We start from the raw sequence: 17,348 nt of genomic DNA, 5'->3' as shown, positions 1-17,348 counted from the left end.
ATTTGTTTTATACTAGGTTTGATAAACACGATTTCACTGGGGAGTGTGAGAGGCTACTGGCCTTTTGTCCGTCACCCTGTCCTGGTGACTTAGCAATCACTGTCGAGGATGTTGCAGTGCAGCTCAAATGCATGAGGACGAGCAAAGCCCTAGGTCCCGACAGTATTACCAACCGTCTGCTCCGTGCTTGTGCAGATGAGCTCAGCCCTGTATTACAGCCTCTGTTTCAGCAGTCTATTGACACAGGCATTATTCCAACCCTATGGAAAATATCAACCGTTGTGCCTATCCCTAAACAGATATCCCCCAACAGAGTTAAATTACTATAGACCGTTAGCCCTCACCTCCCTTATTATGAAATGTCTAGAAAGAGTGATTCTTTCTAACCTTCTAACTAATGTTCCATCAAAACTCGATTCAAATCAGTTTGCTTATCAACACAGGAAAGGTACAGATGATGCGATTGCCTGTCTTCTCCAGAAAGTGCTAGAACACATAGATACAGCTAGAAATTACGCTAGGGTCATATTTATAGATTTCAGCTCAGCTTTTAATACCATACAGCGTCACATTATGATACAGAAATTACTGAAGCTTGATATCCCCTCTGTGATCATTCATTGGGTTTATAATTTCCTTAGTGATAGACCCCAGTGTGTTAAGGTTGGTGAATCAAAATCTACAATGCTCACCACTAATACTGGCACACCACAGGGCTGTGTTTTAAGTCCATTTTATTTATTATGTATACAAATGATTGTCAGAACATTGATTCTAGTAGTTTGCTTTTTAAATTTTCTGATGATGCTGCCATACTTGCTCTCCTGAACAATGCAGACTCTGTGAAGGTATATAGAAGTTCAGCCACACATTTTTCTGAGTGGTGTACTACAATTTTTTGGAGCTAAATGTGTCAAAAGAGATAACCATTGACTTTCGTCGAAATGCAGTGCCTGCAGTGATAGCCCCATTGTGATTAATGGTGAGCTTGTTGAACACTTGGTGTCTTACAAATATCTTGGTTTCAACCTTGACAATAAACTCTCATTTACACATCATACTATAGCTGTCCATAAGAAATGCCAACACGTGCTTCGCCGGTTGCACTCTTTCAACATAGATACTAAACTGCTTCTGCTACTATATCGTAGCATTATTGAACCTCTTTTAACTTACATGTATTGTAACATATGTTATTTCCCTCTGCTCTCTGTTGTCAATCGAAATAAAATTTCTTTCACTGCTGCTAAAATTGTGGGCCTGCCTATTCTTGCTCTCTCCGATCTTACTGATCGTGGAATACGGGGCAAGGCACATGTGATTGCTGTTGATGACAAACATCCACTTTATGCATATTTTGATATTCTCCCATGTCGCCGAAGATACAGCTGTCTTAAATGCTCCAAAGTTTGTTACAGCAAGAGTTTTGTCTCTTCAGCCATCACAAGTCAGATTGTTAAATCAATGCTAAGTTGTATTTGTGTACTAAGTGTATTTGTATTTGTGTAGTTGTGTCGCTTGGACTTTTGTGAGTTGTATACTACATGTACATAACCTTGAGGACCAATAAATAAATAATAATATATTTGTTGTATGCAAATTTAATATTCTGAAACCAGTTTTTAGCACGAGTACATCTGTACCTTTACAACAGCGTTCCTGTCCACAAGCAGACCTTTTTAAGTAACGTTTGATTTTAATGTAAATAAAACTGTTTGTTTTTGTATTATCTAATAGAATAGTTCCAGGTTTATTTCAGTCAACATATAAAACAGTTCCGGGTTGATTTCTATCAGGTACCATAATATACGGACCACTACATGTACGTCATCATCACTTTCTCCATACAAAGCAATGTGAGTTCTTTGATGTACATAGTACACAATTCTTCTCTACCTATTGTACAACTTATTAAAAATGCATGACGTATAATTTTCAACCTTGAATATTCATCTGTGCTGGTGAACTCTATAGTATGAAATTAAACTTTTGTTCCAAACACAAACACAATCCTGACATTTTCAAATATAGCACCAATGGCATTGTAGCACAACTGTACAGTTTTTAAAAATGTTTACCCACATGCTGATCCATGCTAGGTATAGGTGTTCATTTGCTGAATGATTATCCAGTTGCCTATCCAACCCTGCTCTTATCTTTGCAATATACGCAATCGGTTGGCTGTTGCTATGGGCGTGATCATGCATACATTTTTTGAATGTTCGTTCACTTCTCTATGAATCCCTGATATTATCTTTTCGATATACCTGTACCATCATCATATGGCTGTTGCTATGGATGTGGTCTTGTTGCTAGGTATACATTTTGGAATGTTTCTTCATTTGTATATTAATCCATGTTGTTACAAGTATCTTTGCAATATACAGTGATCATTTGGCTGTTGCTATGGACATAAGTTTTTGACCAAAATTCACATTTTTACACCTAATTTGCATGTCACTGATGAGATCATTATATGCTTCTTCATCTATACATGTACACCCCAAATACCCAATTTAATCCCAATTAAATGTCAGTCAAATCTACTCAGTAGTTTTGGAATTATAGTTTTTTGACTAAAAAGACACATTTTAAACCTAGTTTGCGTATCACTGATGGGATCATCTTGTCATGAACAATTCTCAACCTACACACCTCTAAGAACATTCCCATCAAATTTTACACCAATCTGCTAAGTAATTTTGGAATTTAAGTTTTTTGACCAAATGTGATATTTCACCATGCCTACAATGTATAGCACTACTGAACCTTATCAGTTCAATTGCACTAAAACTTTAATTTGATACTATAATATTCACATCTTGTCAACAACTTAGTCCTTACCATAAGATGCCATACACTTTTCATGCAAAAGACTCCCTACATGTAGGCCAAGGACTTTTTCTACTCCAGAGCAGGATCTTACATGTACCTACTCAACAATTAATTATCAACTTTAACTAGAAAGGAATAACAAACACACAATTAGTCCTATTTTTTTCCTTATCCACTCATTACATGTACATATATATGTCATATTGTAAGGGTTAAATCAACAAAACTGTCACTTCCTTGTAGATCTTAGTTTTACACATGTATATGAAAGAGCCATACCAGTACTACAATGTACTTTGTCTGATTTTTTATATAAACATGTAATTTGTCAATTTTGACAAAACATACACTGTACATATGCAACACATTATTAGATTATGTGCTATCTTTTCAATACCTTCAATGATATCTTAATTTGACAGACTTCAGTGCCACATTACTGGTCAATGTTCACTCTTAATACTTATTTTTTGTACTGTATACCTACCATTTACATACAAGGAAATAATCAATACATGTCGCTTTCCTAGATCTACAAACAATGAGCAAGTGGTATGACCAGGACTGAGTGGTTAGCTCACCTACTTCACATGTTTATTGCTGGACTATAAGCAAATATTTAAGGCATTTTACAGCAAGTTAGAATAGTTATTTGTCTTGTTAATAGTCACGGAACCTGTACACACACACACACACACACACACACACACACACACACACACACACACACACACACACACACACACACACACACACAGAGACAGACACACAGACACAGACACAGAAAACATACTGTACACACCCACAGACACACACAGACAGACACACACACACAGACACACACACACACACACAGAGACACAGACACACAGACACACACATAGACACACCCACACTCACACATATACATGTATATACATAGATATATACATAATATATATGTGTGTGTCTGAAGATTGCTCACAGCGTTAAACTCTGAGTAACGACTTATCACAAATGTACATCCTTATTCTTTTGAATTAAAGTCTCTCTCTCTCTCTCTCTCTCTCTCTCTCTCTCTCTCTCTCTCTCTCTCTCTCTCTCTCTCTCTCTCTCTCTCTCTCTCTCTCTCTCTCTCTCTCTCTCTCTCTCTCTCTCTCTCTCTCTCTCTCTCTCTCTCTCTCTCTCTCTCTCTCTCTCTCTCTCTCTCTCTCTCTATATATATATATAATAGTCGGCCATGTGGTCACTATATACTTTAACTGGACAGGTGCTTTTGTTTCCATGGACATCATAGCCTTTAGGACAACAATTATTACCACCACTGTGTGTAGGCAACTACATGTGTCTTTGTTATGATCGCAGGACTGCGTTGAGATGTTATTTGCATATTTTAGCCAACGCCTTGTGCCAGACTTGGGACTAAAGTCACTCACTTCTCGTGGCTTCGCCACTCGGCTTTACAAAGCTTAGGGACGAGAGGCACGAGTCTGGCAGCGAGACTAAACATGACCTGATTATGTCTTTATGCTTACAATACAGATACATGTACATCATGTAAACCAATAGTTGAGCCAATTGCACAGAGAGTTGGCTGTCTGGCTCCACATAATACTGGCTCAGATAAACCAGTAGTTGAGTTAATTGCACAGAGTTGGCTGTCTGGTTCCACATACTGTACATGTAACACTGGCTAAACAGATCTGACAAACAGCATTCTGACTGTCAGGCAAGTGTGTAGGCTATTGTGCCAAAGGCATTCAATATGTAGTACTGTTATTTTGACTTATTAATAGATTTGCCAATAGTTTATATCAAGTAGGCAAATAGAACATGTAGTACTGAAACCCAAGTCTACTCTACGTGTCATGATACAATGCACTGATATATTACTGCAGTGCAATAGTCCTGGAGAAAAATGGCTGCCATGGCACACACATTTTGTAGAACTAAATGTGACACAGTAGACAAAATACAGTCATGTATTCTGAGAGCTCTGAACTTTTACTTTCATTTACCTGGCTAGAAATAATACCTGGCTACAAAACAGGAATTGACATTTGCACATGTATACTTTCATTCTCCATTCCAATGAATCTTCATAGTTCTCTCTCTGTCAACATAATCAGTATTGTATACATGTACAGACATACTATGAATTAGGATCTGGTATCAAATCCATTGTTATTTAAATCCATTGTTATTCATTGTATATTCCTGGAAAACATGAGTAACTGATCTTGTCTGAAAACCACTATCATATTATCAATTCAAAAGCTGCCTTGAACACAAAATAAATATATCAAGTAAATACATGTACACTCCAACCCAACCTAGCCAATTCTAGGAAACAGTAATACTGCACCAAGCCAACCAAGATCACACTTTTTATTTGCCAAATTTAATCACCAACAGTGTATGTACCTGTTAAGGGGCATAATTGAAGTTTTTAACAAGTACATGTAATTTGTATCTAAATCACTAAGTCATCAACAACACTGTCGTTATAACTACCAGTATCTAAATCACTAAGTCATCAACAACACTGTCGTTATAACTACCAGTATCTAAATCACTAAGTCATCTACAACACTGTCATTATAACTACCAGTATCTAAATTACTAAGTCATCAACAACACTGTCATTATAACTACCAGTATCTAAATCACTAAGTCATCAACAACACTTTAGTTATAACTACCAGTATCTAAATCACTAAGTCATCAACAACACTGTCATTATAACTACTTGTCAGTCCTGCCAAAACGTACATGTATAGTAATCTATTGTCCAAACATACAAAGGGATTCAGAACTGCAATGATTGTACTCTTACATACATACATGTACAATTTCTTGTTTATAATGATTATAAAATATACATACATGTACTATTTGCTACAGTGTACCATAGGACTTTGCAAAGTGTAAGAGTACATGTCATGTTAAAACTAGAACTGTACGACCAAGATCAGTTTCAAGATGAAAGAATATACCTTTCGATGTACTTGGAATTGTATTTTGCTGTTTTATTTTTTTCCTTTACCGTATATGGAGAAGGAAGTGTTTACTGAACTACATGTAACTCACCAGTCACATGATAAAGATTTTCACTTCCTGATTGTATCATCCTCTGCAGAGAGAATGACATGTGATACTGAAAAGAATTGTTGGAACAGGACTATCAATTACATACAGAACACTATGAAGTTTATATTAGAAGATATATCCTTGAAAAGTTGAAAGTAGTATTGTTACATGTACTTTTCTGTTTCAATTGCTGATAGTCTTGTTTTACCAAATCTTAACACTATGTTCTAAATTCACTCATAACTCTTACACAAAAGTTATTTATTACATTTTTGACAACAGTGGGTAGATAAAACTTACTTGAGTTATTGAAGGGAGTTGTTCAAGGATTTGCCAAACTGATATCATGTCTATAAAGTTGGTAACAGAGAGAGAGAGAGAGAGAGAGAGAGAGAGAGAGAGAGAGAGAGAGAGAGAGAGAGAGAGAGAGAGAGAGTGTGTGTGTGTGTGTGTGTGTGTGTGTAAGAGTACAACTTTAGCCATCTACTGTATGCTTTCATGTGAACTGTACAAGTCATATCACAGGAAAATTTAAAATCATTTAAATGCATTCAGTATTAGAAAATGTAGTTTGATAGATTGCCTTCTTTTATAATTATACCAAAACTGAAGTTCTTCAAATTTTATCAAACATGCATATAGTAAACCTATGTTAAGCATGTCAAATTCTGTTGTATTTTGATGACACTTCATATGTTATAAATATCTGATCTTACTGTGAATACATACTGTACACTAAACATAAATTGTACTGTACATACTAGTACTGCACATTAATGACATCTGGATCATGTTACAAATGATACGTGATTCATGATCTGAGATTGCAAACAGTAATTCTTTGAATTGAATAAAATTTTAATTTGAACAAAGTGAACATCTGACTACAAATCCCTCTACGGTAGTGCATACATTTGTACATGTACAAAAACAACCTTTACTGTCATTTTTCTTCTACAATTCCCATTTATACCCACACAGCATCACAATGCCAATCTAGACATGGCATGTAAAATAGTCATGTTGTAGTATAGCATTGGTTGAGTAAATTGTGTTTTAGTGTGTTGCATTTTTGTTTGTAATTTATTAGTTTGTATCTTTGTTTATTTTAAATATTTTTTTTTGTGTACCTGCCTATTATTTTGTTCCTCTATATAACATTTTAAATATTTTTTTTGTGTACCTGCCTATTATTTTGTTCCTCTATATAACATTTTAAATATTTTTTTGTGTGTACCTGCCTATTATTTTGTTCCTCTATATAACATTTTAAATATTTTTTTTGTGTACCTGCCTATTATTTTGTTCCTCTATATAACATTTTAAATATTTTTTTTTGTGTACCTGCCTATTATTTTGTTCCTCTATATAACATTTTAAATATTTTTTTTGTGTACCTGCCTATTATTTTGTTCCTCTATATAACATTTTAAATATTTTTTTGTGTGTACCTGCCTATTATTTTGTTCCTCTATATAACATTTTAAATATTTTTTTTTGTGTACCTGCCTATTATTTTGTTCCTCTATATAACATTTTAAATATTTTTTTTTGTGTACCTGCCTATTATTTTGTTCCTCTATATAACATTTTAAATATTTTTTTGTGTGTACCTGCCTATTATTTTGTTCCTCTATATAACATTTTAAATATTTTTTGTGTGTACCTGCCTATTATTTTGTTCCTCTATATAACATTTTAATATAAATCTTTGTACTTTGTAGTTTATTAGACTTTTACAACTTTTAGGACTTGTTTTATTGATCAACCTTTTTTTTCGTTTCTGAGCATATTTTTTTTTACTGATATGTGAACTTGAGCAATTTGACCATTTTATTTTGGTCACACTTTTGTTTTAAAGGGGCACAAGCTGACTTAATACGTATTTAGGCGTAGGTTTTATAACTTCACATTTAAAAAGGTACTCACAGTATTGTACTTACATGTACTGAAGCATACATTGTACATGTACTTACCCACCACTTGCAATTGACTGAACTCTAACCTAGTATTTAGATATTAACTCATAAGCCGTCCAAAAACATAATTTATCATATGTATCAAAAAATGTTCAGGAAACAACCCCTACTATGAAATCAACAGTTCTAACAATTCCAGAAGACAATTGTAATGTCATAGAAAGTATTCATTGACATTAACATAATCTAGAATAGTTTAATCAAGTTTTTTTTTATGAAGGAATATTTACACTTAATAATAATAATCTTTATCTATAGTGGATAGTTCTTTAACCACATAAACACTTGTCTCCCAAGAAGTCCAGTGAGGGCCATCCCTCATGGGTTCAGTGTTTTCACTTGAGTAAAAAGTTCATAAACTCGGCTTGTGTCACCTTAGCAAATCATGTATTATTATTATTACTACTAATGTATGTCGGTTGAATATCATAATTACGCAATCAAAATATACTGTACATTTATATGTATATCATATTTGAATAAATACAATATTAAATGAGAAGTTGGTAAAAATTTGAGAGTACTTTTTGTGCTCAATAATTTTGTGACTGAGTAGTACTATTTTATATACGGTACACCATAAACATGATAAACCTATAGTCCAAAAATATTCATTATTGCATGACTGTTCAACCTGCACTTATCTTCAAATTTATCTTCAAGTTTTAATTTTACATGGCAGATGTATACATGTACATGTACTTTTAAGTTCATGCAACAGTTTCCACTACATACAATCTAATCTGTTGACACTTCCATTACTGAGTATCATCATTGTTTCAACATGTGCTGCCTCTATGTCATGCTAAATTAAATACTAGTAAATAATTTCCTAACCCCTTAACTATCACCACTTGGAATGGTACTGTGCTATTAACACATACATGTTGTAGCTGAGAACTGACACTAATACCATGTATTCACATGGGTTTCAACTTTGTGTGTGTATAAGTAAGTAAGGCACATATACATGTACATGTATGTGTAATTTGTAAATAGCGACTTCAAGAAACACAAATTTCAATCTTCCATGAATACCAGAGTTCATTATTATTGTGATGTGTGTATAGATGAGAACTAAACATAGTAGTACTTTAACTGTCATGTATTTACATGGCTTTTGTGTTTTAATGGTAACAGTTCTAAACATATAAATTCAAATATTTTCACATTTACTTTAGTTTAGTTAATATGTATACTCAATACCCTACAGGAAAGAAAGGGTCCATGGTACAATAAACAATTATGACCTTCATTATCCAAGTCTATCACCAACCAGAAAAAACTATTATTTCACTTGTCTAAGTTTCAAAAAACATTTATTATAAATCAGCTATGAATCATACTTTAAAATGTTATAGTATATCGTTTTCATGTTGATTTGAGTTCTTTCATAACTATATCAAGTCGTTATTGATAATTGACTTTAATGTCACTAAATGATAGATATAGATTTAAATGTCTAATACATGTAGTATTACTGGGACAAATACTACCAGTAAATGTATTCCAAGTGGCCATATGCATGGATGAGCATTGGGTATTTATTTTGGATTTTTTAATTCATAAAACAATTTCATCATGGCTAACCTTCCTTCTTGGAAAATGTGGAAAAAGATATACCAAGTCTGTGTTTGTAACTCATTGCAAAAAGATAGACCAAGTCTGTGTTTGTAACTCACTGCAAAAAGATAGACCAAGTCTGTGTTTGTAACTCATTGCAAAAAGATAGACCAAGTCTGTGTTTGTAACTCACTGCAAAAAGATAGACCAAGTCTGTGTTTGTAACTCATTGCAAAAAGATAGACCAAGTCTGTGTTTGTAACTCATTGCAAAAAGATAGACCAAGTCAGTGTTTGTAACTCATTGCAAAAAGATAGACTAAGTCTGTGTTTGTAACTCACTGCAAAAAGATAGACCAAGTCTGTGTTTGTAACTCACTGCAAAAAGATAGACCAAGTCTGTGTTTGTAACTCATGCAAAAAGATAGACCAAGTCTGTGTTTGTAACTCACTACAAAAAGATAGACCAAGTCTGTGTTTGTAACTCACTGCAAAAAGATAGACTAAGTCTGTGTTTGTAACTCACTGCAAAAAGATAGACTAAGTCTGTGTTTGTAACTCACTGCAAAAAGATAGACCAAGTCTGTGTTTGTAACTCATTGCAAAAAGATAGACCAAGTCTGTGTTTGTAACTCATTGCAAAAAGATAGACCAAGTCTGTGTTTGTAACTCACTGCAAAAAGATAGACCAAGTCTGTGTTTGTAACTCATTGCAAAAAGATAGACCAAGTCTGTGTTTGTAACTCATTGCAAAAAGATAGACCAAGTCTGTGTTTGTAACTCATTGCAAAAAGATAGACTAAGTCTGTATTTGTAACTCATTGCAAAAAGATAGACCAAGTCTGTGTTTGTAACTCATTGCAAAAAGATAGACCAAGTCAGTGTTTGTAACTCATTGCAAAAAGATAGACCAAGTCAGTGTTTGTAACTCATTGCAAAAAGATAGACCAAGTCAGTGTTTGTAACTCATTGCAAAAAGATAGACCAAGTCTGTATTTGTAACTCATTGCAAAAAGATAGACCAAGTCTGTGTTTGTAACTCATTGCAAAAAGATAGACCAAGTCAGTGTTTGTAACTCATTGCAAAAAGCTAGACCAAGTCTGTGTTTGTAACTCACTGCAAAAAGATAGACCAAGTCTGTGTTTGTAACTCACTGCAAAAAGATAGACTAAGTCTGTGTTTGTAACTCACTGCAAAAAGATAGACTAAGTCTGTGTTTGTAACTCACTGCAAAAAGGTAGACCAAGTCTGTGTTTGTAACTCATTGCAAAAAGATAGACCAAGTCTGTGTTTGTAACTCATTGCAAAAAGATAGACTAAGTCTGTGTTTGTAACTCATTGCAAAAAGATAGACCAAGTCAGTGTTTGTAACTCATTGCAAAAAGATAGACTAAGTCTGTGTTTGTAACTCACTGCAAAAAGATAGACCAAGTCTGTGTTTGTAACTCACTGCAAAAAGATAGACCAAGTCTGTGTTTGTAACTCATGCAAAAAGATAGACCAAGTCTGTGTTTGTAACTCACTACAAAAAGATAGACCAAGTCAGTGTTTGTAACTCATTGCAAAAAGCTATAAACAAATATCTGTTATTATACCTACATTAACAAACACTTTATTATCTTTTGCAATGTATTGAGTTAAAAACAAGGACTTGACATATGTTGTTTCAGATTGATTTTTCAAGTAGGAAGCCATGATAAAATTGTTTTATAAATCAAAAATCAAAAATAAATACCAACTCCTCATCCATATGGCCACTATAACTCTAAAGGCAATGCATACATGTATATTCAACAGTGTTGTTGGTTTTCATATGCATGTACAAAATACAGCCCCTGACAATCAATCCCTATGGGTCAAAATTATATCATACTGTTTATTACAAACTGCAAGCAATCACTTGAACCACATGCAGTTACATGTGTACCATGTTGACTTAACATAACACCCATTGGATTATACATGTACATGTACTTATCCTGATGATAAGAAATGACAAACAAATACACTTTACACTTTTAAATAACATGTCACAAACAAAACAGCCATCAGTAACAACCTAGACACTATCTATACATACATCACACCAAGACTTGGAATGACCAACAAATACTGTGACATGTTTCAGACATGCCATCAATATTAGTGAGGTGAGAGAGGGTGGGGCTATTCCCCTTATTTGATTATACATGTATCCATATATACATGTATGCCACCTTTAGGGTTGCATTTTCTAGCACTTTAGTCTAAAATGTGGGTCTGTTTTTTGAGCTGGAAAATCTAACATGGGGTCCACTCTACATTATTTTCTATTTGCTTGGTCCATTGACTACTAAATCATAAGTGTGTCATTAATGGCACCCAAAATGTTGCCTCATGAGGTAAACATACAAGAGTGAAAATTACATTTTGTGATCCACCATTTCTTTAGTATAGAACTACTACAAATTAATTTGTCTAAATTTTGATCTTTTAAAAACCTGTCTAAAATGGGGTACTGGTTTTTGGTCAAAATACATTGTAGGTCTAAAATGCATGGGGTCTGGGGTTGGAAGTGTTGGCCGCATACTCCTACTAGAGCTAGTCATTGGTACTACTCCCAGGTACCATATACTACTAGAGCTGGTCATTGGTACTACTCCCAGGTACCATATACTACTAGAGCTGGTCATTGGTACTACTCCCAGGTACCATATACTACTAGAGCTGGTCATTGGTACTACTCCCAGGTACCATATACTACTAACATATGACCTACATTAGATTTACATTTACTTTGAAACCATATAATCATTTAAACCATGTGTCTGCTTAGCAACCTGGGTCATTAATCACAGTAACTTGACATTTCTAGACATGATATGAAACTTAATATCATTTCGATTTCATCATTTTGGAATTGTTTTATTAAACTCAAAACATTTTCATGGCTCACAACCTTTAATAATATCATGAGTTGAATTTGCAACTAATTTTACACACTTGTATAGAACACTTCATTGTTAATACACATGAGTACATATATAATATATTTCAACGATTGAAAAAGAATAGGGAATATTGAGGGAACCATAGCTTTTCTTAACAATCTGATTAAATTTTTACTGGCTAATCTTTTTACATACATGTAGCTGGCATCAATTTACATATACATTACTTAAGACATTGGTATACATGGTATTACAGTAGCTGTGTTTTAAATTATGAAAACATGTAAGGTACACAACAATATCACTTTTTTATTACACTTTACATTGTCTTGCTTTTGTAGATGGAGTAATTTGGGACTTGATTCTGACAATTATCCCTCCCCGAGTCCCTACTCTGTCCTGCAAAGCGACAGTCATGAAACCTGGTCTTACCAGAAATGCATGTACTGGTAACTAAGGAATTCACATACCCAGTGGTCAAATATTGGCAATAAATCGACTATTTAGTCATTTTACCTCGCCATGACTACAAAAGTCCCAGTTCAGATGACCAAAACTCTTGAAATCACAAGTTCAACTCTAATTTCAGGGCTTCCTCCTTATGTACATGTACATGTACAATGACATATTGGACATTGCGATCAAATTGGCGACATTTGTATGGTGGGACGTTTCAAATTACAGTTTGAACTTGTGATCACCCTTTGTGATCTTAGCAGTGAGTATTATTGTCAATGATATGTAAAACAAGTACATACATGTATTCAACAGATTGCTAATATTTGATCATTGGGTATGTAATTCATTTGTAATTGATGCAAAAGCATTTTGCTTGCACACTTGAAATAGTCTGGAGACATTGGTTTTCACTGGACAATGTTGAGGGACATACAAATGTACATGTAGTCAATATCGTGTCCCATACACTGTCTGTAAGCAGGACTACATAGTCAGTCTTGTGTCCCATACACTGTCTGCAAGCAGGACTACATAGTCAGGGCTCGAAATTAATTTTTTTAGTTGGTAGTCACTTTGACTACCACTTTTTAAAACTGGTAGTCAACAGGGAAGATTTGGTAGTCATTCTTTTTTTCAGCATTTAATAATTTATGCATAAACAAAACATTAAGTAATAAACATTCTGATAACACCCAATTTTTTTTCATGCAATTAGTGACATTCATATTATGCAAACATTTGACCTGTCCTAAAATAATACATGTAATATACTACAGTAGTATCATAGTAAATAAATATCATATAAATGATTATTGTGTACCAAGCTCTTATTTTGCAATGTCCACTTGGAAACCTCAAACTGACAGTGACACAAATTTTGGCATAACACATACATAATAAATATACACATATTTTACATTCATTCAGTCACACACACATGTATACATGTACAAACCCCTCCCCCCCCCCACCCCACCCCCCACCCCCCACACACACACACACACACCAAACAGTTACTGGCCTCAAACATATATACAGGACGTGACTGAGAGATTGACAGAAATAAACTTCAAAACCCTAACTAAATCGCTAGTCACACAGCAAAATTATGTACTTTCCATGTTGTAGTTTATGTCACTGAATCAGTAACGGTGTGAGGTGTAGAGTTACATGTAATGATTAGTGGCTCATTCCATTTCGGGTGTGTGGGTTGCTTGTCAAACTTATAACACAAATGCTCTCAAATCTGAGCATTTATGCTATTTATTATTATTTACTTTGCAAAAGATAAAACGTCATATGATAAAAAATACACACGGTCACCATCCATTTCAGTTTCCCTTACATTAAAAAATAACATGCTATGACCCAACCCTAGAGAGAAATGGTATGTGCCAAGGCACGTCCCTCAAATCTTATCTGTTACTATCTATAAACACAGGAAGTCATTCTGATTGCGGCTAGGATTTGTCTCCTCCGCTAAGGGCTTCGATAAACGACGTAAATTTTCATCCTTCCACTAAATTGAGGTATCCTAATATTGAATGACTAGTTGTAAAATATATTACATTCGCGATTAGTGGTGGGAGAATGATTTTATTCTGTATATTTTCCTAAGTTTTGTATCATTTTGATCGCAACTGTGTGACATGGAAAAGATAATGAAACAGTCATGAAATCAATAGAGTGTTGTGTGAGTAGACGTTATGGCATTTGTAACATCACAAAGTAAGCAATATCAAACATGCCAGCCGCATCTAATCACACATAGCTATAGAGTCCAGCGCTCACGCTACATTGCCAACTTGTCAGCAGGCCTTCCATGCATACGGTGGGTTGGCGTCCCTAGGATTTTCGTGGTAGTCAAGGATGACTACCAGTTTTCGAACTTGGTAGTCATTTTGGAAAAACTGGTAGTCAATTGACGCGAGACTACCGCTAATTTCGAGCCCTGATAGTCAGTCTTATGTCCCATACACTGTCTGTAAGCAGGACTACATAGTCAGTCTTATGTCCCATACACTGTCTGTAAGCAGGACTACTGAGGACTACATAGTCAGTCTTATGTCCCATACACTGTCTGTAAGCAGGACTACTGAGGACTACATAGTCAGTATCGTGCCCCGTACACTGTCTGTAAGCAGGACTACTGAGGACTACATAGTCAGTATCGTGCCCTGTACACTGTCTGCAAATTGCAATCAGGACTACATAGTCAGTATCGCATCCTGCACTGTCTGCAAGCAGGACTACACTACTCTGAGTTGCAGATAGTGGTCTGAGTTGAAGATGGAGGAAGTCAGACATTGTCCCCTCCCTTCTCAGGACAATGTCAGAATTTAATCCGCATATGGAGGAAGTCAGACACTGCCCCACCCCTCCAGGATAATATCAGAATTGAATCCAAGCTTACTCCCTCAGCAAGCAGGACTACATGTATACATGTGTAGGTGTATGTTCTATCAGAAAGTCTTGGAAAGCAGGACTAGGTGTATGTTCTATCTGAAAGTCTTGGAAAGCAGGACTAGGTGTATGCACTATCTGAAAGTCTTGGAAAGCAGGACTAGGTGTATGCACTATCTGAAAGTCTTGGAAAGCTGGACGTAGGTGTATGCACTATCTGAAAGTCTTGGAAAGCTGGACGTAGGTGTATGTTCTATCAGAAAGTCTTGGAAAGCAGGACGTAGGTGTATGTTCTATCTGAAAGTCTTGGAAAGCAGGACTAAGTGTATACACTATCAGATTCCAAGCTGGCCACTCTAAACATTCAACCATCATGATCTACAAAGTGCAACCAGTACAGATTCCAAGCTGGCCACTCTAAACATTCAACCATCATTATCCAAAGCCTGCAGATTCCAATGCCAGCCAGCCATTCAATACATTCAACCATCATGACTCTAGTCCAAGCCCACAACAATTAAAACCATTGTCTACCCAGATCAGTAAATAGAGGAGAGCAAATCTCAGTGTTTCATTTTTGTTATTATTTGAAATTCTAAATTTTGTAGATTTGGAAACAAAGGATGAAGTGGGAGTTGTTAATTTTGAATTAGTCTATATAGTAGGGAGATAAAATAACACATAAATTGCATTTTGGCTAGCATACATTAAATTCTAGTATAGTTCAACTTCAAGCAGAAGACTTCTGTGATATGCAATATATACCTTCTTAATCTTAGAATGTACTTTATAAAGCTGAAACACTGACACACAAGTCACTTGAAATATTCAAAACATTAATAATTTATAAATATGTTAGTTACACCATGAAGGTAGACCTCCATTAGTCTGGATGACCAGCCTGTAATGCAAGGTATAAATCGTAACAATACTGTATAGGAACTAGACTAGACCTCCATGGTTATACCATAGAACCTGCAGTCCCCTCTAAGAACTAGGATTTTATCAAATGAATGTCTTCAAGTCACCATTTGTGTCCAAATACTGTCAAGGTGAGTTGGAAGGCTTTAGATCACCTCAGTAAGACAATTTATCTATTGTCATACGGTACCCTCTATGTTATGCACTAGCAACCTTGTCTAATTACTGAGTGAGGTCATTGTGATGACAAGCAACAGGGAAATGCAACTAAGAGATCCTATTAAATATAGACTGAAAACATTTCGTCAAGAAAGGGTCATTCAGTACATAACATAATTCATTGTATAAATATATACCATGGTAGTTGTTTTTTGTCCCTCTTTACTATTTAGACATCACATTTATACAAAGTTGTAATGATTAAGTATAATATAATCTTCTATAGAGCATAATAAAGATGAAATGTGAATGTGATCATGTAGTGCAGCACCCCCCCCCCCTAATCACCACACTTCCATAATAAACACAACCTGACAATCTCGTTCACTCAACTATGTTGTTCTTACTAAACAGAAACATTTTTTTTATCATGTAATTTTGAGGAACAACTTTCAGAGATTGCTATTTAGAGGGGCTCAATATTATAGTACGTGGCAATAGGGCGCGACTTTAATATCACAACAAAACCGTACAGTCCGAACAGGAAGTAACCACAATTTCAACAATCCTCCATTTTGAGGACTGACCTCGACGCCTACTTACAATACACTTCGAAATTACACAAACAACTACGACATATTTTCATAAACACTTCAATGGTTGTGTCCAGATGTGTTTAGTTAATGTAGAGGCTGTTCATTCTCTCAAAGAAACCTGCCAAACAGACCAGAAACAGAGCCTCGGAGAGGAACGACACTGATTTTGTGAACGGGACACTTCAGTGCTATAGTGGGCGGACAGGGCCTAGTAATGCAAGTTACTCGTACTAAATATATGAATATCGCTGATATCAAGCTGGTGGAAAAATAACTACTGTATTCTTCGCAATGGGTGTAAAACATACTTACGATTGTTAACGGCTCTAGAGTTATTCAGGCTTTAAGGTGTTTAAATTTACACTATCCCACATGTGGAAGTCCTATGTTCAATATATCGCAGCCAGATTTCGGTGGCAGGGATTTCCTTGTCG

The 17,348-nt window shown here is 35.1% G+C and overlaps 1 long non-coding RNA gene across 1 annotated transcript in view; it reads right to left on the bottom strand.

Annotated features, from left to right (window-relative positions):
* LOC144439547 (uncharacterized) overlaps nucleotides 1-17,348 on the bottom strand; it is a 26,648-nt gene extending 9,300 nt beyond the window's left edge. The window contains exon 1 of the long non-coding RNA XR_013481114.1: nucleotides 17,227-17,348. This is a non-coding gene — a long non-coding RNA (uncharacterized LOC144439547). The remainder of the gene's footprint in view (nucleotides 1-17,226) is intronic.

This window comes from Glandiceps talaboti, chromosome 8 (genome assembly GCF_964340395.1).
Source record: "Glandiceps talaboti chromosome 8, keGlaTala1.1, whole genome shotgun sequence".
NCBI classification, from domain to species: Eukaryota; Metazoa; Hemichordata; class Enteropneusta; family Spengelidae; genus Glandiceps; species Glandiceps talaboti.
This window is presented reverse-complemented; position numbering and strand designations above follow the sequence as displayed.